General features: G+C 44.8%; 1 pseudogene across 1 annotated transcript in view; it reads left to right on the top strand.

Moving 5' to 3' along the window:
• LOC311126661 (inactive heparanase-2-like) overlaps positions 1-25109 on the top strand; it is a 131015-nt pseudogene extending 105906 nt beyond the window's left edge. Inside the window, exons 10-12 of the transcript in view lie at positions 8344-8489; positions 20927-21073; positions 24947-25109. The product of the transcript in view is annotated as an inactive heparanase-2-like (transcript). The remainder of the gene's footprint in view (positions 1-8343; positions 8490-20926; positions 21074-24946) is intronic.
• Positions 25110-25734: the final 625 nt, after the last annotated feature.

Here is a 25734-nt window from a genome sequence, read left to right as displayed (position 1 = left end):
CCCCATTACAAAATGTGAGGCCCTCTGTGTGCAAGCGCTGGGCTGGTGACAGATCTGCAACCTGAGCTGTAGGTACGCAAAAGCTGCTACTCCCCTCTCGGCACTGTCTGCAATGGTGCAGTCCAGTCCTGGCTCCACTACTGCCCTCTGCTGTTGGGATTGGACTATGCTGCATCAGGAGTACAGGGACTATGCTCAGGGCAAGCATTACACCCAACTAATCATTTGCCAGATGATACAGTAAGTTGATTAGTTTAATTAAGGGTTTTAGTGCTAAGTTTAGAACAAAAGCCTGCACCCTGTGGGTCACCAGACCAGGACTGTAGGAGTATTCACTTGTTTAGGGAACGTGAAGAGGGCTGCCAGAGATTGAGATTGAGATAGGGATCAAGACATCCAAGGCTCTTTGATCCAGACAGAGAGTCAGTTTTACAATGCTACTGCAGTGCCATGTTCATAAAAATGATTTATCAGCAACTGGTGGATGCCTAAAGAAGATGTGGAGACTTATTTCTTTATTCAGCGCTGCAGGGATGGGTGGTGTTTTATTAGGGAGACTGCTCCAAAACTTGCAGACAATTATTTTCCCTCCAGTTCCATTCTCTGTTATTTCTGGGAAGGATGCCCCCCCGCTAGGATCACAATGCTTTTAATGTGGCTGGGCGTCGGACTGCTCTGCCAGTCTACCTGCTGGAGGAACCACTACAGGCCAGAGCTGTCGCAGGCCGCAGAGATTTATTCACACGCCAACCACAATGTCCTTTCCATCTCTCTGAACACTCATTGGACCGTGTTCTGACAAGGGAGGACTCACTTTATCTGCCCACCCCTCAACCCCACCACTACTATTCCTCTCCTCCATGGTTGACTGGGGTCTACCTACTCTCTCTCTCTCTCTCTCTCTCTCTCTCTCTCTCTCTCGTCTCTCTCTCTCTCTCTCTCTCTCTCTCTCTCTCGCTCTCTTTCCTTTCTCTTTCTCTCGCTCGCTCTCTCTCTCTCTTTCTCTTTCTCTTTCTTTCTCTCTCTTTTCTTTCTCTTTCTCTTTCTCTTCTCTTCTCTTCTCTTTCTCTTTCTCTGTCTCTTTCTCTTTCTCTCTCTCTCGCTCTCTCTCTCTCTTCCTTTCTCTTCTCTCTCTCTCTCTCACTCATCTCTCATCTCTCGCTCTCTCTCTCTCTCTCATCTCTCTCTCTCTCTCTCTCTCTCTCTCTCTCCTCTCTCTCTCTTCTCTCTCTCACCTCTCTCTCTCTCTCTCTCTCTCTCGTCTCTCTCACTCTCTCTCTCTCTCTCTCTCTCTCTCTCTCTCTTTATCTTTATCTTCCTCTCTCTCTTTTTCCATTGTTGGAAACAGCGCCCCTCTGTATCTGTATGTGTAGCCATGATTCTTATGCTATCTGGCCAAAAACAGTATGGCATGTCATGTCATATTAGTTTGGGCAGACAGCATCAAATACATGGGCTACACATAGTAAGACAGAAGGGCGCTGTTTCGCTCGCACAGATGCTTTTCTCCGGTGAGGTAGTTTCAGCCATTTGCGAATTTAAGGAAAGTTGGAGGGTGCACAGTGCACTGTTCGGCTGCTGCAATTATTTTGGACAAACGTGTGAAGGTAACCTACTTTTTGAAGTGATTTGTTTGACAATCAGATGAAAACATTGTGACTGGTTGTGTTCATGCCACTTAAAAGGTAATATAGTACCAGTCAAAAGTTTGGACACACCTACTCATTCAAGGGTTTTTCTTTATTTTAACTATTTTCTACATTGTAGAATAATAGTGAAGACATCAAAACTATGAATAACACATATGGAATCATGTAGTAACCAAAAAAGATAAACAAATACAAATATATTTTATAGTTGATTCTTCAAATAGCCACCCTTTGCCTTGATGAAAGCTTTGCACACTCTTGGCATTCTCTCAACCAGCTTCACCTGGAATGCTTTCCCAACAGTCTTGAAGGAGTTCCCACATATGCTGAGCACTTGTTGGCTGCTTTTCCTTCACTCTGCCATCCGACTCATCCCAAACCATCTCAATTGGGTTGAGGTTGGAGTATTGTGGATGCCAGGTCATCTGATGCAGCACTCCATCACTCTCCTACTTGGTAAAATAGCCCTTACACAGCCTGGAGGTGTGTTGGGTCATTGTCCTGTTGAAAATCAAATGATAGTCCCACTAAGCCCAAACCAGATGGGATGGCGTATTGCTGCAGAATGCTGTGGTAGCCATGCTGGTTAAGTGTGCCTTGAATTCTAAATAAATCACAGACAGTGTCACCAGCAAAGCACCCCCACACCATAACACCTCCTCCTCCATGCTTTACAGTGGGAACTACACATGCGGAGATCATCCGTTCACCCACACCGCATCTCACAAAGACACAGCGGTTGGAACCAAAAATCTCCTATTTGGACTCCAGACCAAAATACATATTTCCACCGTTCTAATGTCCATTGCTCATATTTCTTGGCCCAAACAGGTCTATTCTTCTTGTTGGTGTTCTTTAGTAGTGGTTTCTTTGCAGCAATTCGACCATGAAGGCCTGATTCACACAATCCCGTCTGAACAGTTGATGTTGAGATGTGTCTGTGACTTGAAATCTGTGAAGCATTTATTTGGGCTGCAATTTCTGAGGCTGGTAACTCTAATGAACTTATCCTCTGCAGCAGAGGTAACTCTGGGTCTTCCATTCCTGTGGCGGTCCTCATGAGAGCCAGTTTCATCACAGCGCTTGATGGTTTTTGCGACTGCACTTGAAGAAACTTTAAAAGTTATTGAAATGTTCCATATTGACTGACCTTCATGTCTTAAAGTAATGATGGACTGTCGTTCCTCTTTGCTTATTTGAGCTGTTATTGCCATAATATGGACTTGGTCTTTTACCAAATAGGACTATCGTCTGTATACCCCACGACCTTGTCACAACACAACTGATTGGCTCAAACACATTAAGAAGGGAAGAAATTCCACAAATTAACTTTTAAGAAGACACACCTGTTAATTGAAATGCATTCCAGGTGACTATCTCATGAAGCTGGTTGAGAGAATGCCAAGAGTATGTAAAGCTGTCATCAAGGCAAAGGGTGGCTATTTGAAGAATATCAAATATAAAATATATTTTGATTTGTTTAACACTTTTTTGGTTACTACATGATTCCATGTGTGTTATTTCATAGTTTTGATGTCTTCACTATTATTCTACAATGTAAAAAATAGTCAAAATAAATAAAAACCCTTTACAGAGTAGGTGTGTCCAAACTTTTGACTGGTAGTGTACATATTTACAGTTAAATTACGTCTTTACCCATAAAGAAAATGCATAGGAGGTCCCGTGAAGAAAAAGTGCCACCCCCTATGGAAATCAAATGCCCGTCCAACTGATTCATTCTGGTACCTGCCCTACCTCTCTCCTCACTAGGTAGATGCTGAGGATTCTCCCCCATCCATCTCCCCTCTCTATTGACTGCAGCGTTTCAAACACAAGTTCTTCGCCATCCAGTTTTTTCTCACTACTATATGTTATTTAACCCTGAAAGTGGCTACTACTGGTAAACAATATCTAAACTGATCTCTTCAAACTACCCCATTCTCAGGCTGAACGATGTCTTTTTCCCCTGATTCTCTCCCTGCTCTCCAGATGTCTAACTGGGCACATCCTGCAGACATCTCATTGACATCTCCATCTCTCTCAGTTAGTAAATCAGGCACACAGATCAGCCTGGTTAAACCTGCTCTCGTTAATCACAGCTCTGACTGATCAGACAGAGAAAGACTACTGTGGAGGTCATGAAGTTTCACTGACCTGATGGGTTTTGTCTCTTGGAACCCAGGTTAGGCAAATCTACATATGTATATCTAAAGACTCATAGAATATAACAGACATTTATAAAAGGTAAGAAATACAGTTCTGATAATTGTTGCATAATGGAGCTACTCAACGCTTTTTAAATAAATAAGAAATCCATCAAATATTGACTGAATTATAGCACATAAATAATTGTATAATGACAGACAAAAAGTCAAGGTAATCCATCAGTTTTGGTAGCATTCATGTTTAAACTGTCAAATATATAAAAAATGTTCTTTGAAAAGACCCATGCTAACATATTTAAACCATGTATGGCCTATTTATGTGTTTTGTTATTATATTGATAGAAAAATAATATTTGAAAATAAACTCAAGTAGTTAAATACATTTGCATGAAATTACCCTCTATCCAACCAGCATCTTTATACAATGCATTTGGAAAGTATTCAGACCCTTTGACTTTTTCCACATTTTGTTACGTCACAGCCTTATTCTAAAACTGATTAAATTGGGGGGTTTTCCCTCGTCAATCTACACATAATTCCCCATAATGACAAAGCAAAAACAGGTTTTTAGATTTTTTTTCAAATGTATTACAAATAAAAAACAGAAATATTATATTCACATAAGTATTCAGACCTTTTACTCAGTACTTTGTTGAAGCACCTTTGGCAGCGATTACAGCCTTGAGTCTTCTTGGGTATGATGCTACAAGCTTGGCACATTTGGGGAGTTTCTCCCATTCTTCTCTGCAGATCTTCTCAAGCTCTGTCAGGTTGGATGGGGAGTGTCGCTACACAGCTATTTTCAGGTCTCTCCAGAGATGTTCGATCGGGTTCAAGTCCAGGCTTTGGCTGAGCCACTCAAGGACATTCTGAGACTTGTCCCGAAGGCACTCCTGGGTTGTCTTGGCTGTGTGCTTAGGGTCGTTGTCCTGTTGGAAGGTGAACCTTCACCCCAGTCTGAGGTCCTGAGTGCTCTAGAGCAGGTTTTCATCAAGGATCTCTCTGTACTTTGCTCAGTTCATCTTTCCCTCGGTCCTGACTAGTCTACCAGTCCCTGCCGCTGAAAAACATCCCCACAGCATGATGCTGCCACCACCATGGTTCACCGTAGGGATGGTGCCAGGTTTCCTCCAGACGTGACGCTTGGCATTCAGGCCAAAGAGTTCAATCTTGGTTTCATCAGACCAGAAAATGTTATTTCTCATTTAATATTTAATAATAATTTAATATGCCATTTAGCAGACGCTTTTATCCAAAGCGACTTACAGTCATGCGTGCATACATTTTTGTGTATGGGTGGTCCTGGGAATCGAACCCACTACCTTAGCGTTACAAGCGCCGTGCTCTACCAGCTGAGCTACAGAGGACCACGGTCTGAGAGTCCTTTAGGTGCCTTTTGGCAAACTCCAAGCGGGCTGTCATGTGCGTTTTACTGAGGAGTGGCTTCCGTCGTGCCACTCTACCATAAAGGCCTGATTGGTGGAGTGCTGCAGAGATGGTTGTCCTTCTGGAAGGTTCTCCCATCTCCACAGAGGAACTCTAGAGCTCTGACAGAGTGACCATCAGGTTCTTGGTCACCTCCCTGACCAAGGCCCTTCTCCCCCGATTGCTCAGTTTGGCTGGGCGGACAGCTCTAGGAAGAGTCTTGATGGTTCCAAACTTCTTCCATTTAAGAATGATGGAGGCGACTGTGTTCTTGGGGATCTTCAATGCTGCAGACATTTATTGGTACCCTTCCCCAGATCTGTGCCTCGACACAATCCTGTCTCTGAGCTCTACGGACAATTCCTTCGACCTCATGGCTTGGTTTTTGCTCTGACATGCACTGTCAACTGTGGGACCTTATATAGACAGCTGTGTGCCTTTCCAAATCATGTCCAATCAATTGAATTTACCACAGGTGGACTCCAATCAAGTTGTAGAACCATCTCAAGGATGATCAATGGAAACAGGATGCATCTGAGCTCAATTTCGAGTCTCATAGCAAGGGTCTGAATACTGTAAATAAGGTATTTCAGTTTTTTATCTTTAATACATTTGCTAAAATTTCTAAAAACCTGTTTTCGCATTGTCTTTATGGAGTATTGTGTGTAGATTGATGAGGATTTGTATTTATTTAATCAATTTTAGAATAAGGCTGTAACATAACATAATGTGGAAAAAGAGAATGGGTCTGAATACTTTCCGAATGCCCTGTATATGCCATTTAGCAGACACTTTTATCCAAAGCGACTTACAGTCATGTGTACATACATTTTACGTATATGGGTGGTCCCGGGAATCGAACCCACTATCATGGTGTTGCAAGTGCCATGCGCCACCAATGGAGCTATAAAGTACCGCCCCTCACAATCCCCCAATCTGCTGTAGCTTTCATCATGGCTTTCACTCGTATTCATTATTGTTTTTGTCAAATCCTCTTGCATATTAATCATTAGGTGGAGACTATGTTTAAGAAAATGATACCTCCCTGTTTTAAATGTGCTGCTCTAGAATTTACCAATGCACAAATAATTTACAAAAAACGCTATTTATGAGATTTGGCTTTTTAACACTACAAAAAAAGAACACCCACCTGTGCAAAGATTGCTTTCTCTTCTGTCTGTGGGATCATACAATCAATGGGAACATTTGCTTTGTACAAACAAGAGTTGGAATGTGCATTAGTTTTCTTTTTAAATAAATCAATCCAGCAACAATTATGTGACAAATTAATTTACACCCCACAAAAACAGGGAAGTAATGGCTGGAAAGAGGATAAATCCTGAGGTAGGCAGGGCATGCACTTTGCTAATATAAGTTTCTAACATAGCCAGACACAGTGTAAAAGGAGAATAACATAATTCCCCAATGTTTGCTATTATCTGTCCATCTTGCAAGAGAAAGGCACTCATGTAACCACAGTCATACGCTCCAAGGCTCTCACCCGAAGAACTGCTCTTTGTTTTACCTCAGAATCTACAGATTTCTTCATAATATTACTGTCTGCTCTGTTCCCAGCTGCCTCTGCCGATAACCCTCTCTATAGCCCAAATTGTACACTTCTGTTCAGTACTCTTACTGTACTCTGGGCTCTCCCGATGGCGGAGTAGCAAATTAAGTTAAAGCTTGGCCTGGTGGGGAAAAAAATCCCTTAAATGTTGCCATATGCAGGATTGCATGGGAACTTCCTGACACACACATGTTGTTCAGAACCTCTGGTGAGGTGTTGAGTTTGGGGAGAGAGGGGAGAAGATTAGAGGAGAGGGGCAGCACAGGGGAGAGAGAGGACAGGAGAGAAGAGGAGAGGGGCATGAAAATAGATAGAGAGAGAGGAGAGGAGAGAGGGGCAGGACAGGGGAAAAAGCAGAGAAGAGATGGGGACCGGACAGGAGGGGGGGGGGGGGGGCAGGACAGCGGAGAGTGGAGAGTGGAGAGAAGAGGAGGAGAGGGACCGGACAGGAGAGAGAAGAGAAGTGGGACAGGAGAGAGGAGAGGAGAGGAGAGGAGAGGAGAGGAGAGGAGAGGAGAGGAGAGGAGAGGAGAGGAGAGGAGAGGAGAGGAGAGGAGAGGAGAGGAGAGGAGAGGAGAGGAGCAGGGGAGACCACTGTGAAGTTACTGGCTTTGCTCTACCTATCAATGTAAAGGTATACTATGTGCTGTCATGTCCAAGGCTCCCATGTCTTTGCTGAGAGTGCAGGGTAATATGCTATTTATTGTATTTATCATTTAATCATTTCAAACAGGTTTTTTTCCAGGCATATTTCCCACAGCAGTTACATTTTGGACTATTGTTATGTTAGAAGTTGACATCCATCCTGCAGCTAAATAAACATAAGACTAGTAACATCTCCTCACTGTGGAATCTAATAGTATGTATTATATTGTCTCTTTCAATAAAGACTGAAGCATCTGGTATCCAGCTTCTACCCCTGGTCTTGTCGGCCATGGTGGCTGAAACAGGAGTAGACACCCGTACAGCCTCTGCTTTTCCCAAATGTTTTTTTTCCTCCGTATGATTGAGGTGAATAGTATTATAATGTGTGATTTATATTGAATTGGACACTTGTAAACCCTGAGGGGCTCATATCCAGTTGATTCACTCAACACACACTGTGGTATCTTAAGTTTTGTTGATGTTTTATACAACTGTTATCAGACATAGGGGAGTGTTTTAGCACCTCTGCACCTCTACAGCCCCATGTTCTGATATACTACACAACCATTTAGCCAGACCTTATATCGGTGTTGACAAGTCAATGGGCTCAACGGAACAGTATGGGAATGTTAACGCACTCACTAAAGAATATGTTAACCCGCTAAGCTAAAGCATGCCCTTCTCATGTCTGTGTTCAGGCAACATCATTATGGTAGCTCATGCTTACTTTGCTATCTGACTATATATACTGTGTGTGGTTTTGCACTGTGTAACAGGTGTCCCCTGTGTGTGTGTGTGTGTGTGTGTGTGTGTGTGTGTGTGTGTGTGTGTGTGTGTGTGTGTGTGTGTGTGTGTGTGTGTGTGTGTGTGTGCCTGCGTGCCTGCGTTCCAGGACTACTGGTTCTCCCTGGTGTTCAAGCGTCTGGTGGGTCCCAGGGTGTTGGCAGTGCGGGTAGCAGGCTTACAGCGGAAACCACGACCAGGGAGGGTTATACGAGACAAACTACGCATCTACGCACATTGTACCAGCTTTCACAAGTAAGTTCTGCAGCCCTGTACCAGCTTTCACAAGTAAGTTCTGCAGCCCTGTACCAGCTTTCACAAGTAAGTTCTGCAGCCCTGTACCAGCTTTCACAAGTAAGTTCTGCAGCCCTGTACCAGCTTTCACAAGTAAGTTTTGCAGCCCTGTACCAGCTTTCACAAGTAAGTTCTGCAGCCCTGTACCAGCTTCCACAAGTAAGTTCTGCAGCCCTGTACCAGCTTCCACAAGTAAGTTCTGCAGCCCTGTACCAGCTTCCACAAGTAAGTTCTGCAGCCCTGTACCAGCTTCCACAAGTAAGTTCTGCAGCCCTGTACCAGCTTCCACAAGTAAGTTCTGCATTTTGTAAGTACACTTTTGGCCTAAGGACAAGAATTAGCTGGGTGGCTGCAAAGCAATCACAGCTTAGACTTCTATAGCTTTGTTGTCCCATCTTCCTTCCCTTGGTGTTACATTCTCAATACATTCAAAGACACCTGAGGCACGGTGTCTAGTCATGGTGTCTCTCCCATACTATAGCCCAGGGTTCCCTAACTGGCGACCCGCATATTTTCACACTAAAAAATATATATACATTACCGGTCAAAAGTTTTTAGAACACCTACTCATTCAAGGGTTTTTCTTTATTTGGACTATTTTCTACATTGTAGAATAATAGTGAAGACATCAAAACTATGAAATAACACATATGGAATCATGTAGTAACCAAAAAATTGTTAAACAAATCAAAATATATTTTATATTTGAGATTCTTGAAATAGCCACCCTTTGCCTTGATGACAGCTTTGCACACACTTGACATTCTCTCAACCAGCTTCACCTGGAATGTTTATCCAACAGTCTTGAAGGAGTTCACACATATGCTGAGCACTTGCTGGCTGCTTTTCCTTCACTCCACTGTCCAACTCATCCCAAACCATCTCAATTTGGTTGAAGTCGGGGGATTGTGGATGCCAGGTCATCTGATGCAGCACTCCATCACTCTCCTTCTTGGTAAAATAGCACTTACACAGCCTGGAGGTGTGTTGGGTCATTGTCCTGTTAAAAAACAAATGATAGTCCCACGAAGCCCAAACCAGATGGGATGATGTATCGCTGCAGAATGCTGTGGTAGCCATGCTGGTTAAGTGTGCCTTGAATTCTAAATAAATCACAGACAGTGTCACCAGAAAAGCACCCCCACACCATAACACCTCCTCCTCCATGCTTCACGGTGGGAAATACACATGCGGAGATCATCCGTTCACCAACACCGCGTCTCACAACGACACGGGGGTTGGAACCAAAAATCTCTAATTTGGACTCCAGACCAAAGGACACATTTCCACCGGTCTAATGTCCATTGCTCGTGTTTCTTGGCCCAAGCAAGTCTCCTCTTCTTATTGGTGTCCTTTAGTAGTGGTTTCTTTGCAGCAATTCGACCATGAAAGCCTGATTCACACAGTCTCCTCTGAACAGTTGATGTTGAGATGGGTTAGTTACTTGAAATCTGTGAAGCATTTATTTGGGCTGCAATTTCTGAGGCTGGTAACTCTCATGAACTTATCCTCTGCAGCAGGTAACTCTGGGTCGTACATTCCTGTGGCAGTCCTCATGAGAGCCAGTTTCATCATAGCGCTTGATGGTTTTTGCGACTGCACTTGAAGAAACTTTCAAAGTTCTTGAAATGTTCCGTACTGACTGACCTTCATGTCTTAAAGTAATGATGGACTGTCATTTCTCTTTGCTTATTTGATATGTTCTTGCCATAATATGGACTTGGTATTTTACCTGTATACCCCCCCCTATACCACCCACACAAACAGTGTGGTGAAGAAGGCACAACAGAGCCTCTTCAACCTCAGGAGGCTAAAGAAATTTGGCTTGGCACCTAAAATCCTCACAAACTTTTACAGATGCACAATTTAGAGAATCCTGTCGGGCTGTATCACCGCCTGGTACGTCAACTGCACCGCCCGCAACCGCAAGGCTCTCCAGAGGGTGATGCGGTCTGCCCAACACATTACCGGGGTTAAACTACCCACCCTCCAGGATACCTACAGCACCCGATGTCACAGGAAGGCCAAAAAGATAATCAAGGACATCAACCACCCGATCCACTGCCTGTTCACCCCGCTATCATCTAGAAGGCGAGGTCAGGACAGGTGCATCAAAGCTTGGACCTAGAGACTGAAAAACAGCTTCTATCTCAAGGCCATCAGACTGTTAAACAGCCATCACTAGCACATTAGCGGCTGCTGCCTATAGACATAGACTAGAAATCACTGGCCACTTTAAGAAATGGAACACTAGCCACTTTAATAATGTTGACATATCTTGCATTTGTATTTGTATTTGTATTTATTAGGGATCCCCATTAGCTGCTGCCGAGGCAGCAGCTACTCTTCCTGGGGTCCAAACATTTTAAAGGACTTACATTACATATAAAACAAAATATAAAACAATACATCATATGACATTATTACACCACTACCTATCTACAATACAAAATGTTTAATACCACCATAAAACAATATCACAATGTGTGCGTATGCATGTGAATATACCCTTGTGTGTGTCTCTTCACAGTCCCCGTTGTTCCATAATGTGTATTTTTACCTGTTTTTTAAATCTGATTCTACTGCTTGCATCAGTTACCTGATGTGGAATAGAGTTCCATGTAGTCATGGCTCTATGTAGTACTGTGTGCCTCCCATAGTCTGTTCTGGACTTGGGGACTGTGAAGAGACCTCTGGTGGCATGTCTTGTGGGGTATGCATGGGTGTCCGAGCTGTGTGCCAGTATTCCAAACAGACAGCTCGGTACATTCAGCTTGTCAACACCTCTTACAAAAACAAGCAGTGATGAAGTCAATCTCTCTTCCACTCTGAGCCAGGAGAGACTGACATGCATGTCATTAATGTTAACTCGCCGTGTACTTTTATGGGCCAGCCGTGCTGCCCTGTTCTGAGCCAGCTGCAATTTTCCCAAGTCCCTCTTTGTAGCACCTGACCACACTACTGAACAATAGTCTAGGTGTGACAAAACTAGGGCCTGTAGGACCTGCCTTGTTGAAAGTGTTGTTAAGAAGGCAGAGCAGCGCTTAATTATGGACATACTTCTCCCCATCTTAGCTACTGTTGTATCAATATGCTTTGACCATGACAGTCTACAATCCAGGGTTACGCCAAGCAGTTTAGTCACATCAACTTGCTCAATTTCCACATTATCCATTAAGAGATGTAGTTGAGGTTAAGGGTTTAGTGAATGATTTGACCCAAATACAATGCTTTTAGTTTTGGAAATATTCAGGACTAACTTATTCCTTGCCACCCATTCCGAAACTAACTGCAACTCTTTGTTAAGTGTTGCAGTTATTTCAGTTGCTGTAGTAGTCATTGCAGTCAACACAGCCTTATAATGCTGTGAAAGGATCCAGGAACCCAAATGATTTGGGTGGATCCCATCCTCCTTATAAAACGTGTTTTGTTTCCAAAGGTATCGAAATTGTCAACAAACGTTACACCCATTGAGCTGCAATAGTTGTGAAGAGCAAGAATCCTGCTAAAGCGTTCAATGCCACGATTCAGAGAGGTAACAGGGCCAGATATGATGTTTTTTTTGTTAGTGTCTAGCAGAGAGTCAATCAGTTCTTTAAAATCCAGTTTCAACTGTTCAGAGCTGCCCTTCACGACGTAGTACATTCGGGAGCAGCTTAGTAATGTAATTTACTCGAGCTCCGGGATAGGACATTGTTTTTGCACCAGGAACGGTCACATTTCTTACCATCTCATATGTATACATACTGTATTTGTCACGATCGTCTTGAAAAGGAGTAGACCAATACACAGCGTGTTGAGCGAACATGATTGACTTTATTGTACAAACGCACAAAAACCAAAACAAAAGACGACTCGTGAAGTCCACAGTAACAATGACCGTAAAGGAACAAAAACCCACAAACACAAAGTGAAACACAGACAGTTAAATATGGCTCCCAATCAGAGACAACCAGCACACAGCTGACACTCGTTGCCTCTGATTGGGAGTCATTCATTCAAACATAGAAATGAACCCAACAGAAATACCAACATAGAAATACACCCAATGAATGAACACACCCTGGCTCAACATACAGAGTCCCGGAGCCAGAGCGTGACAGTACCCCCCCCTAAAGGCGCGGACTGCGACCGCGCCTCAATAAGGGCTAAACAAGCGAGGGCTGGGTGGGCATACCTCCTCGGCGGCGGCTCTGGCTCCGGCCTTGCCCACCACCCTCCAATCAACCCCCCATAGCGCCCCTGGTCCGGTCTGACCCCGCTGGCTGGATCTGGACTGGACATTGACGGAGCGGATTGCTTACGCTCCGTTGTGGAGCAGCTGACCGGTCTTACCAGGCTGACGACTCGCACCCCGGGCTTGGTGCGAGTAGCAGGAACGGGCTGAACCAGGCTGACGACTCGCACCCCTGGCTTGGTGCGAGTGGCAGGAACGGGCTGGCCCAGGCTGACGACTCGCACCCCTGGCTTGGTGCGAGTGGCAGGAACGGGCTGGACCAGGCTGACGACGCACACCGTAGGCTTGGTGCGTGGAGCAGGGACAGGCCGGACAGGGCTGGCGACGCACCCCGTAGGCTTGGTGCGTGGAGCAGGGACAGGCCGGACTGGGCTGGCGACGCACACCGTAGGCTTGGTGCGTGGAGCAGGAATAGGCCGGGCAGGGCTGTCGACGCACACCGTAGGCTTGGTGCGTGGAGCAGGGACAGGCCGGACAGGGCTGGCGACGCACACCGTAGGCTTGGTGCGTGGAGCAGGAACAGGCCGGGCTGGGCTGGCGACGCACACCCTAGGCTTGGTGCGTGGAGCAGGAACAGGCCGGGCTGGGCTGGCGACGCACACCGTAGGTTTGGTGCGTGGAGCAGGAACAGGCCGGGCTGGGCTGGCGACGCACACCGTAGGTTTGGTGCGTGGAGCAGGAACAGGCCGGGCTGGGCTGGCGACGCACACCGTAGGTTTGGTGCGTGGAGCAGGAACAGGCCGGGCTGGGCTGGCGACGCACACCGTAGGTTTGGTGCGTGGAGCAGGAACAGGCCGGACTGGGCTATGGAGACGGATAGGAGACCTGGAGTGAAGAGCTGCCACAACCCGTCCTGGCTGAATGCCTACCTTCACACACTCTGTGTGAGGCATCAGCACAGGACGTACAGGGCTGTGTACCCGTACTGGCATAACAGCACGTGATACTGGCGCAGGATATCCGGGACCGAGGAGAGGCACTGGAGGCCCCGAGCGCTGAGCCGGCACACTCCGTCCTGGCTGCATGCCCACCTTCGCACAACACGTGCGGGGTGCTCGCACAGGACGTACCGGACTATGCCGGACCACTCGTGGCACAGTGCGCAGCTCCGCATACCGCGGAACCTGCCCAGTCTCATGCTGCCATGCCTGAGTATGGGGAGTTGGCTCTGCTCTCCATCCAGGCTCCGCCAACCTGCCTTCTGGCCCCCAAAACCCGGTGGCCTTCTCCCTTTGTCTCCTATTTCGCCCTGTGGCAGCCTCCTGCTGCCCAGTCGCCCATGCCGTGTGCCCCCCCCTAAAAAATTATTGGGGGTGCCTCTCGTCCGTCCGACGATGGCACTGCTGACGCCGCTGCTCCTCTCCTGCCTGGGTCTCCCCCTTCATAGCCCTCCGGTACCGGACGGCCTCCTCCTCGGTAATCTGCCCCCAACCGAGGAGGACATCCACCAGAGTCACCTCCTGCGTGTGTTCCTGGACACGCTGCTTGGTCGTTGTATGGTGGGTTTTTCTGTCACGATCGTCTTGAAAAGGAGTAGACCAATACGCAGCGTGTTGAGCGAACATGATTGACTTTATTGTACAAACGCACAAAAACCAAAACAAAAGACGACTCGTGAAGTCCACAGTAACAATGACCGTAAAGGAACAAAAACCCACAAACACAAAGTGAAACACAGACAGTTAAATATGGCTCCCAATCAGAGACAACCAGCACACAGCTGACACTCGTTGCCTCTGATTGGGAGTCATTCATTCAAACATAGAAATGAACCCAACAGAAATACCAACATAGAAATACACCCAATGAATGAACACACCCTGGCTCAACATACAGAGTCCCGGAGCCAGAGCGTGACAGTATTCTATACTATTCTACGGTATCTTAGTCACTTTAATAATGTTTACATATCTTGCATTACTCATCTCATATGTATATACTGTATTCTACTGTATCTTAGTCCATGCCGCTCTGACATCGCTCATCCATATATGTATATATGTATATATTCTTAATTCATTCCTTACTTAGATTTGTGTGTATTTGGTATATGTTGTGAAATTGTTAGATGTTACTTGTTAGATATTACTGCACTGTCGGAGCTAGAAACACAAGCATTTCGCTACACCCGCAATAACATCTGCTAAACATTTGTATGTGACCAATAAAATTTGATTTGATTGATTTAATAAGCCACTCTAGCCATACTAAGTCACATCAATAACCCAGTCTGCCACAATTATACCTAGTCTGCCTGTAACTACAGCTCATAAATAACCATAATCCAGACACCTCAGTCTTTTAGAGGCCAGGCCATAAAACTTAACAGGTATCACTTATCAGGCGTGTGAGGGACTGTTCTCTTCATGAAAGCAGCAGCGAACAGGTGTGCCAGTCCTTTATCCCAGTTGGAGGGGGTTTTGGGGGGAGGATGAGAGGAGACGGAGGGGTAGGTACAATAGGGACGTCTGTCCCAGACTAGATAAAGAGCAGCACCATCCCCCTGTTCCCCCTGTTCAAGGTTATCATTTAACCCAGCCGTGTGTGATGTGTAGCAGGTCAGCAGAGCTTTCAGCACCAGGCTAGACTTATTGCCCTCTGTCCCACCTACACACACGGCTCAGTTACAACTGTTCACCCTGTTCACCCTACTCCACACACTACACTATCTATATGTAATAACTATAATGTTCTATATACAGTGCATTCGGAAAGTATTCAGACCCCTTGACTTTTTCCAAATTTTGTTCCGCTACAGCCTTATTCTAAAATTGATTAAATTGTTTTTTTCCCACTCATCAATCTACACACAATATCCCATAATGACAAAGCAAAAACAGGTTTTTAGAAATGTTTGCAAATCACATTTACATAAGTATTCAGTATTCAGACCCTTTACTCAGTACTTTGTTGAAGCACCTTTGGCAGCGATTACAGCCTCGAGTCTTCTTGGGTATGACGCTACATGCTTGGCACATCTGTATTTGGGGAGTTTCTCCCATTCCTCTCTGCAGACCCTCTCAAGCTCTGTCAGGCTAGATGGGGAGCGTTGCTGCACAGCTATTTTCAGGTCTCTCCAGAGATGTTCGATCGTGTTCAAGTCCAGGCTCTGGCTGAGCCACTCAAGGACATTCAGAGACTTGTCCCAAAGCCACTCCTGCGTTGTCTTGGCTGTGTGCTTAGGGTCGTTGTCCTGTTGGAAGGTGAACCTTCGCCCCAGTCTGAGGTCTTGAGCGCTCTGGAGCAGGTTTTCATCAAGGATCTCTCTGTACTTTGCTCCGTCCATCTTTGCCTCGAGCCTGACAAAAAAACTGAAAAACATCCCCACAGCATGATGCTGCCACCACCGTGCTTCACCCTAGGGATGGTGCCAGGTTTCTTCCAGACGTGACGCTTGGCATTCAGGCCAAAGAGTTAAATCTTGGTTTCATCAGACCCGAGAATCTTGTTTCTCGTAGTCTGAGAGTCTTTAGGTGCCTTTTGGCAAACTCCAAGCGGGCTGCCATGTGTCTTTTACTGAGGAGTGGCTTACGTCTGATTGGTGGAGTGCTGCAGAGATGGTTGTCCTTCTGGAAAGTTCTCCCATCTCCACAGAGGAACTCTAGAGCTCTATCAGTGACCATCGGATTCTTGGTCACCTCCCTGACCAAGGCCCTTCTCCCCCGATTGCTCAGTTTGGCCGGGCGGCCAGCTCTAGGAAGAGTTTTGGTGGTTCCAAACTTCTTCCATTTAAGAATGATGGAGGCCACTGTGGTCTTGGGGACCTTCAATGCTGCAGAAATGTTTTGGTACCCTTCCCCAGATCTGTGCCTCGACACAATCCTGTCTCGGAGCTCTACGGACAATTCCTTCGACCTCATGGCTTGGTTTTTGCTCTGACATGCACTGTCAACTGTGGGACCTTATATAGACAAGTGTGTGCCTTTCCAAATCATGTCCAATCAATTGAATGTACCACAGGTGGACTCCAATCAAGTTGTAGAAACATCTCAAGGATGATCAATGGAAACAGGATGCACCTGAGCTCAATTTCGAGTCTCATAGCAAAGAGTCTGAATACTTATGTAAATAAGGTATTTCTGTTTTTTATTTATAATACATTTGCAAAAATGTATAAAAACCTGTTTCACTTTGTCATTATGGGCTATTGTTATATTTAGTCCATTTTAGAATAAGGCTGTAACGTAACAAAATGTGGAAAAAGTCATAGGGTTGAATAGTTTCTGAAGGAACTGTATATTTTAAATATACAATGAACACATACACGGGTGTATCAGTCTTCCGTCTTTGCTGGTGAACATTTTCTTTGATCTCTATCCCCTGCTCCAAGCAATTGGATTTGTCTATAGTCGTCTATTCCATCATAGTTACAGGTGTGGTGCGAAGAGTACACTCTAGAGAGTGTGTATCTACTGATACAGATATAGACATACCTCACATCTGATCTGCAACCTATGGTGTGGCCTGTTGACAGATCTGCAGATATTTGAAATAGTTGTCATCAAGTGCTTTCCATCTGGCACCTGGAAGGATACTATCGCCTCTTATGATGGGAGCCTGTATTCCCTGGCACATGTCTTTTGTCTGGATTTCAACATCTATCCTCTTTAGCCAGTTAGCGGTTTCATTACTCTTTTGCTATCAAGGGTATTGTATTCTTCTAGCCGGATAGCCAGTTAGCGGTTTCCAGCCTTCCAGACACTTAGCGGTTAGCATGGTCTGTTTCACTCTGAACCGATGCTCCAACATCAAACAACGTGAAGGGTTGTTTACGTTCCTGCTTCTAATGCCTCAGAACCTCATCGTTTTGGAAATCCTGTACTGTCTTTATCCCTCCCTCCATCTCTCTGTCTGATCTACCAGTATCTATCCCTCCATCTCTCTCTGTCTGATCTACCAGTATCTATCCCTCCATCTCTCTGTCTGATCTACCAGTATCTATCCCTCCATCTCTCTCTGTCTAATCTACCAGTATCTATCCCTCCATCTCTCTCTGTCTGATCTACCAGTATCTATCCATCCATCTCTCTGTCTGATCTACCAGTATCTATCCCTCCATCTCTCTGTCTAATCTACCAGTATCTATCCCTCCATCTCTCTGTCTAATCTACCAGTATCTATCCCTCCATCTCTCTGTCTGATCTACCAGTATCTATCCCTCCATCTCTCCATCTAATCTACCAGTATCTATCCCTCCATCTCTCCATCTAATCTACCAGTATCTATCCCTCCATCTCTCTGTCTGATCTACCAGTATCTATCCCTCCATCTCTCCATCTAATCTACCAGTATCTATCCCTCCATCTTTCCGTCTAATCTACCAGTATCTATCCCTCCATCTCTCCATCTAATCTACCAGTATCTATCCCTCCATCTCTCCATCTAATCTACCAGTATCTATCCCTCCATCTCTCCATCTAATCTACCAGTATATATCCCTCCATCTCTCTGTCTGATCTACCAGTATCTATCCCTCCATCTCTCCATCTAATCTACCAGTATCTATCCCTCCATCTCTCTGTCTGATCTACCAGTATCTATCCCTCCATCTCTCCATCTAATCTACCAGTATCTATCCCTCCATCTTTCCGTCTAATCTACCAGTATCTATCCCTCCATCTCTCCATCTAATCTACCAGTATCTATCCCTCCATCTCTCCATCTAATCTACCAATATCTATCCCTCCATCTCTCTCCGTCTAATCTATCAGTATCTATCCCTCCATCTCTCTCTGTCTAATCTACCAGTATCTATCCCTCCATCTCGCTCTGTCTGATCTACCAGTATCTATCCCTCCATCTCTCCGTCTAATCTACCAGTATCTATCCCTCCATCTCTCTCTGTCTGATCCATCCCAGCCCTGAGTGATGTTTGGCATAAGGCTCCAATAGTTGAGCAGAAGAAACTCTCCAGGCCTGACTGATTACACTGTCTGACACGAAGACAGACAGACATTGGTTTCTGTATACAGACGTGACCAACCCTGGTTCTGTTTTCTGTCAACAGTGTCTATGTTAGCATTTTTTCAAGTCACTTGAATTGGAACTCTGTGTGTCTGCTTAGTGTTTCTTTGTTGTACGATGAGGTGTAGAGACAGAGAGTGAACAAAAACCAGAAGCCGTGAGAGATGGAGAGAGAGAGATGGAGAGTGAGACAGATGGAGAGAGAGACAGATGAAGAGAGAGAGATGGAGAGAGAGACAGATGAAGAGAGAGACAGATGGAGAGAGAGATGGAGAGAGAGACAGATGGAGAGAGAGACAGATGGAGAGAGAGAGATGGAGAGAGAGAGATGGAGAGAGAAACAGATGGAGAGAGATGGAGAGAGAGACAGATGGAGAGAGACAGATGGAGAGAGAGAGATGGAGTGAGACAGATGGAGAGAGAGATGGAGAGAGAGAGAGAGAGAGAGAGAGAGAGAGAGAGAGAGAGAGAGAGAGAGAGAGAGAGAGAGAGAGAGAGAGAGAGAGAGAGAGAGAGAGAGAGATAGAGAGAGAGAGAGAGAGAGAGAGAGAGAGAGAGACAGATGGAGAGCGAGAGATGGAGAGTGAGACAGATGGAGAGAGATGGAGAGAGAGAGATGAGAGAGAGAGAGAGAGAGAGAGAGAGAGAGAGAGAGAGAGAGAGAGAGAGAGAGAGAGAGAGAGAGAGACAGATGGAGAGCGAGAGATGGAGAGTGAGACAGATGGAGAGAGATGGAGAGAGAGAGATGGAGAGAGAGAGATGGAGAGTGAGACAGATGGAGAGAGAGAGAGAGATAGAGAGAGTGATGGAGAGAGAGAGATGGAGAGTGAGACAGATGGAGAGAGAGAGATTGATGATCAGAGAGGGATCGCTAGTCAACCTGTCTGACAAAGCCCAACCTTGACCCTGAACAATGTGGTCCTCGGAAACATATGGTATCACCACACACCCAGAAACATATGGTACCACTCCAGTTGTGTTGATCCAGCCTTCACATTAGACTGGTTATTACATTTTATCATGTTTGCCTTATTTTTCTCTGGTAGATATTTACCTTTGGCTAAAATCTCCTAAATCCTGTCCCCAGAACTCTGTTCCAGAGACTGGGACTCATGCTGTATTGTCTGTGTAACTCTAGGAGGCCAGTCCCACACCTTCACACCCTCCAATTGACCCTTAATGTGATGTGAGTAGGGACTTTAGGTCTTAGGTTTTGATCATATCAAAACATCTTAGATCCCTTCAATCTGGGCATATATGACAGTATTATGAAATGTACTATAAATATCTAGAAACAGGGCCAAGAGGGCAATTACATGAAATACGGTTTAAAAGGGCAGTCTGCCGTTGCTACATCCATAAATGAAGGATATGTACCCATTGGTTCTTGAAGAATATAACTTTTAAATACATCATAAGCTTAGTTCAACTGTTGTACCCCATCAGAACCCAAAATATAACCTTGTTTTACTCCAATGTTTGTAAACAAAGTAAATGTAAACAAACACTATATAGCCTCAAAACATGGTTAAAACTATCATTTTGATAGCATGGATGGTAATTCCTTGCATCCATAGCCCTGTCTATGAAACTGAAAGGGGATTACATTTCTCCAGCTCCATCTCTCAGCATTTTACCGGAACAGGGGCGAGGAGAACACTTTGTTATTGTTTCAACTTCTGATTGCCGCTTTAATAGAAATGTATATACTAAAAATTGATGACAGGTTTAGGATTCTAATGAAGAGAAGAACTAGATTACAGTGAGTTTATGGAATGCTTGGAACACGTTCAGATTGACCCGTTTTCTACAACTCTTTTGCTCCTGTTATTAAATTGGCGGGTAGCAGCTTTGTTCCATCCCTGCCATACCAGGTAACCATTTTAAAGGCTTTTCTCTGTCTTTAAAATTACTCTTCTCCTAGTTAGTTATTGAAGGTTCTATTGTGCTTGGCAGAGGAAGATACTATAAAGGCCCTTACAGATCCAGCTAAAGATAGTGAGAAGAAGGGAGTGAAAGAGCAACAAAAGGTCTAGTCAATGAACTTCCTCTCTGTCTGTCTCTCTGTCTCTGCAGTGAGGGGGTGATGATGCTTCAGACTAGAAGAAGAAAAAGGAGACCATGAAAACCAATATTTGTGTTTATCTTTACTGGCTTTTTAATTTAGAATGCCTCTCTTCTCTTCTATTCCTTCCAGTCGTAACTACGTGAGAGGATCCATAACCATCTATATCATCAACCTGCATCGGTCGAGGAAGAAAATCAAGCTGGCGGGTACCTTACGTAACATGACTGTCCATCAGTACCTGGTACAGCCCTATGGGACAGACGGACTACACGCCAGGTCAGTAGCAGCCCACAGGGCAAAGACGTCAATTTAACATCTATTCCATGTTGGTTCAACGTATTTTCATTGAAATGACGTGGAAACAACGTTGATTCAACCAGTGTGTGCCCAGTGGGAGGGGTCTGACATTCACACACACACACTCTCTCCTTTCTCCTTCTCTCTCTCCCTTTCTCTCTTTCTCTCGCTCCCTCCATTTCTATATATTTCTTCCTTTCTCTATATATATCTTGCTGATCACAGACAGAGGGCTACACACAGAGAGAACAGAGCTTCATGGAACACTTGTTTTCTGATCAAACATCCACACTGCTTTATTAATAGAGTATATTTTTTCATATACTGACCTAACAAGACACACGCGCGCGCATGCGCGCACACGCACACACACACACACACACACACACACACACACACACACACACACACACACACATTGACCTGACATGTCCAAGATACAGGAGAGAGACAGAGATACCTAGGTTCCCATAACAAAGCTGTCCCTCTAGCTAACCTCAGTAATCTCTATGGGAAACAGGGTGGATGGTTCTCCTTTAATAGGGAGGATTTGAAGATAGGATTTGGGATCTCTATCAGTGAACCATGTGGCTCTACTGAAGCATTTTTGGTTCCACTTTAAACAAATCACAACTTTAAAGGCTCAAGCCTCCATAAACCCTTTATAAGGCCTAGACTTTATTTTCCTTATCCATCCATATTATTATTAACATTGTTATTATCATTAAATATCTTATTTAAAAGAGTATTGTTAAACTACGTAGAATTGCAGGAAATGAGCTTCAAACAACACCATTTTCCTAGGTCCCTCAAATTACACCAAATCAAGCTGGTGGTGTATTTAATATAGGCTATCTTAATAAATAAATACATTAGGGGGGGCATTACATTTTTTATATGTGAAAAGGCCCTGGGGAAACAAGGTTGGGAACCCCTGCTAGGTCAAGAAGATCAACAAGGACCTCAACCCCCCGAGCCACGGCCTGTTCACCCCGCTACCATCTAGACGGTGGAGACAGTATAGGTGCATCAAAGCTGGGATCAAGAGACTGAAAAACAGCTTCTATCTCCAGGCCATCAGACTGTTAAATAGTGTGTGTGTGTGTGTGTGTGTGTGTGTGTGTGTGTGTGTGTGTGTGTGTGTGTGTGTGTGTGTGTGTGTGTGTGTGTGTGTGTGTGTGTGTGTGTGTGTGTGTGTGTGTGTGTGTGTGTGTGTGTGTGTGTGTGTGTGTGTGTGTGTGTGTGTGTGTGTGTGTGTGTGTGTGTGTGCGTGCGTGCGTGGGTGGGTGTGCTGTAATAACAGATGTTTTATGATGAGGATGTGTGAGTGGTGTTACAGGGGATTATAGTGGTGCCTAATAGAACCGTAAGCAGTGTAGGGGAACGCCGGCTCTGTTCTAGACTCTTACTGCTGTTCTAACTGCTTTAACTGACCCCAGACAGGGCAGTGGAGACTTTTATTCATGTTTAAGCAACTCCAGATGTCTATAAATATGACTACAACTCAACAGCCAGCCCTATATACTGTATACAGTATATGCCACTCTGACCATACGAAATAGATATAGGTATTAATGTGCTTTTCAATCTCTAGATTTTCCAATACAAAGTGAAATGAACAAGTGAAATGTTACAAAAGTTCAAGAATTATTTGAAATTGAGGCTAACCAGGTGGGAAAGAATGTAATCCATCGAATGCCCCAAAATGACCTTTCATTTTCCTTTACATATTGGTATCCTTAAATCTCATAAATCAGCCAATGTGGCACTCTCTGGTCCCCATGTAAATATCTAGTTATCCTTTCCTATTTGGAGCCTATGATCTCAATTAGGTCCTCTCAGGCCTATATCACAGTGTAATTCCACGCTCCTTTCTTATTTTGTATTGCTTTAATTTAGACAGTATGAAACAAATGTGGTGACAGGGCAGGAGGAGAGAGAGTAGGAAAGTGGCCACAAGGATTGAACCCATGACCAAACGGGCTCTGATGTGTGCTTGGTGCCAGTAGTGATACCACACACACAGTCAACACTGCTGTTCTATTATATACTATTTATATACTGTGTGACCATGACACTATCCACTTTATATTTGTGGATCATACTCATACAGTCATACTTGACATAGCACATTCATAATCTATACAGTATATCCTATTGTGTACATATCAGTTTATTACTTTGCATACTACCTTCTTCTAATTACTTGATATTTTTACTATACTTTTTTATTGTTGATATTGATTATTGTACTGCAATGTTGAGGGAGATAGCACGCAAGCATTTCACTGCACCTTTCATACATGCTGTAAAAAAAAAATGTGTCCTCAAGTTTTCCATGGAATATGGAAGGATTGTTGTCAAACAACATTGCAGTGAATTCAAGGGGCAGCCCGAACTAGGCTGTAATCCGGGTCTCTACGATTGTTACTGTAGGGGAGAGGTGTTAGTTAAGATCAACATTGGGGTTCTGAAGCCTGCTGTGTGGCAAACACTATCACACCGTGCCGACGAAGAGAGAGAGAGAGAGAGAGAGAGAGAGAGAGAGAGAGAGAGAGAGAGAGAGAGAGAGAGAGAGAGAGAGAGAGAGAGAGAGAGAGAGAGAGAGAGAGAGAGAGAGAGAGAGAGAGAGAGAGAGAGAGAGAGAGAGAGAGAGAGACAGAGAGAGACAGAGAGAGACAGAGAGAGACAGAGAGAGACAGCAAGACAGAGAGAGAAATAGAGAAAGAGCGAGACAGAGAGAGAGAGAGAGCGAGACAGAGAGCGAGAGAGAGTGTTCAGCCTTTAGATCCCTGTTGTTTCTAAAGAAAGGAAGGTGGAGTTGAAGGTGGAGTTGAAGGTGGAGGTGGAGGTGTGAATTGAGTGTTCAGACTGTTGGAAGAGTTCTGTACGGCGACAGGGTGCTTGTGAGGGTTTATTTACTACCTTTATTACACCAACAGTTCTGTTGTTCAGAACAACAACATAGTTTTTTGATGACTCCAATGGAATCGTCTCCCAATTAGGTGTTGCCAGAGCCACATATTTAGATAAATATATGGTTCTGAGTATTGTTTTTCCCCCTGAGAAAATGTTACAAAATTGTCTTCATAATTTTTCATTATTTATAATCGTGTAATTCATTTGCTATTTCGCTGTGTTTATCGTCGTTTTGGCATGGAAGTTAAAACCTCATTGCATTGGATTCATTAGGCTTTCACGTTCAGTTAGCTAGTGGACCGCTGACTTAGTACAGGCCTCCACTCGCAGATGACGGGACAGGAAAACGACTATGGGAATCTGGCACTCATAAGAATACAACATTGGCTATTTGTTTATGAGCATCCAGTCTAATCCCCACTCCCAAAGTGGTTGAAATTCTTCTCAGTGCTCTCTTTCCATGCCAGTTATTTGTATTGGACTAGAAATTCACCCATGGGAGTGCAGATCAATTCATGAATTGCCTGGAATTGAGAAAGAATAAACCCCAACCTAGCCACTCTTCCATCTAGATTAGAAGGATCACATCTGTCACGAAACCTGCTCTAGTGTCAAGAGGCTGCAATGATGTAACTGTAGCGCCCCCTAGTCTTCAGAGGACTGTAAGTACAGCCTCAGAATGACTCCTGCCCTACCATTTACATTTTTGTCATTTAGCAGACGCTCTTATCCAGAGCGACTTACAGTTAGTGAGTGCATACATTTTCATACCGGGCCCCCGTGGGAAACGAACCCACAACCCTGGCGTTGCATGCGCCATGCTCTACCAACTGAGCTACCAGTCCAGCTTCCCTCTCCTCTCTCCCCACCTCTCTCCTATCTCTCATTCCACTCTCTTCGTCTCTCTAACTCCACTCTCCTTTCTTCCTCCAGGTCAGTCCAGTTGAACGGAGAAAGGTTGTTGATGGTAGACAACGAGACGTTTCCAGAGTTGAAGCCTCGGACTCTGCGGGCAGGGAGGACAATAGCCATGCCCCCTATGACCATCGGCTTCTACGTCATCAAGAACATCAACGCTTACGCCTGCCGCAGATAATACTCAACAGATAAAACTCCTCCTCTCCCTTCACCTACCCCCCCCCACACCCCTCACCACCCCCACCGTTTCCTAATACCGGACCACATCCTCACCCCTCGCTCCACTTATCCTTACTTCCTAGCCCTTACTTTCTACCTTCTGTTTCCTTATCACTAGTCCCTAGTCCCTGGTCTGACTCCGAAAGGCTTGCCCTTCGTCCAAAACAAGGGTTGCACTGAATACCTTTCAATCGCTCTCTACACCAACTCCCCCATGTGCTGTGAGACGGACAGTGATGATTCTAGTATGTGATTTTGTATTGTTTTGTAAAAAGGTTATTGAGTTTTGTTATGACAGAACTTCTATGTCAGATGGTTGTATCATCATCCAACAAGGCTTCTCTTCCATGTCTTTGATCATCAGATCTACTAACGGTCACTCAGCTTTGTATCTGCCAACAACTCTTATTGTTTCCCCCGCAAACTCCTTTCAACTCTCTGTTGTTGATACTCACATGCTCCTGGCAGAAGGATAGACAGAAAGAAGAGAAAACATGGAGAAAACACAACCAGTCAACCACAGGGCATGTGTTAGCTCCAACAGCCATGTCTGCTGTTCTGATTGAATTATCTGTCTCCGTGTG

This window comes from Coregonus lavaretus, assembly GCF_964263955.1.
Source record: "Coregonus lavaretus genome assembly, chromosome: 1".
Classification (NCBI taxonomy): domain Eukaryota; kingdom Metazoa; phylum Chordata; class Actinopteri; order Salmoniformes; family Salmonidae; genus Coregonus; species Coregonus lavaretus.
The sequence above is the reverse complement of the archived record's forward strand: the minus strand, read 5'-3'. Positions and strand labels throughout refer to the sequence as shown.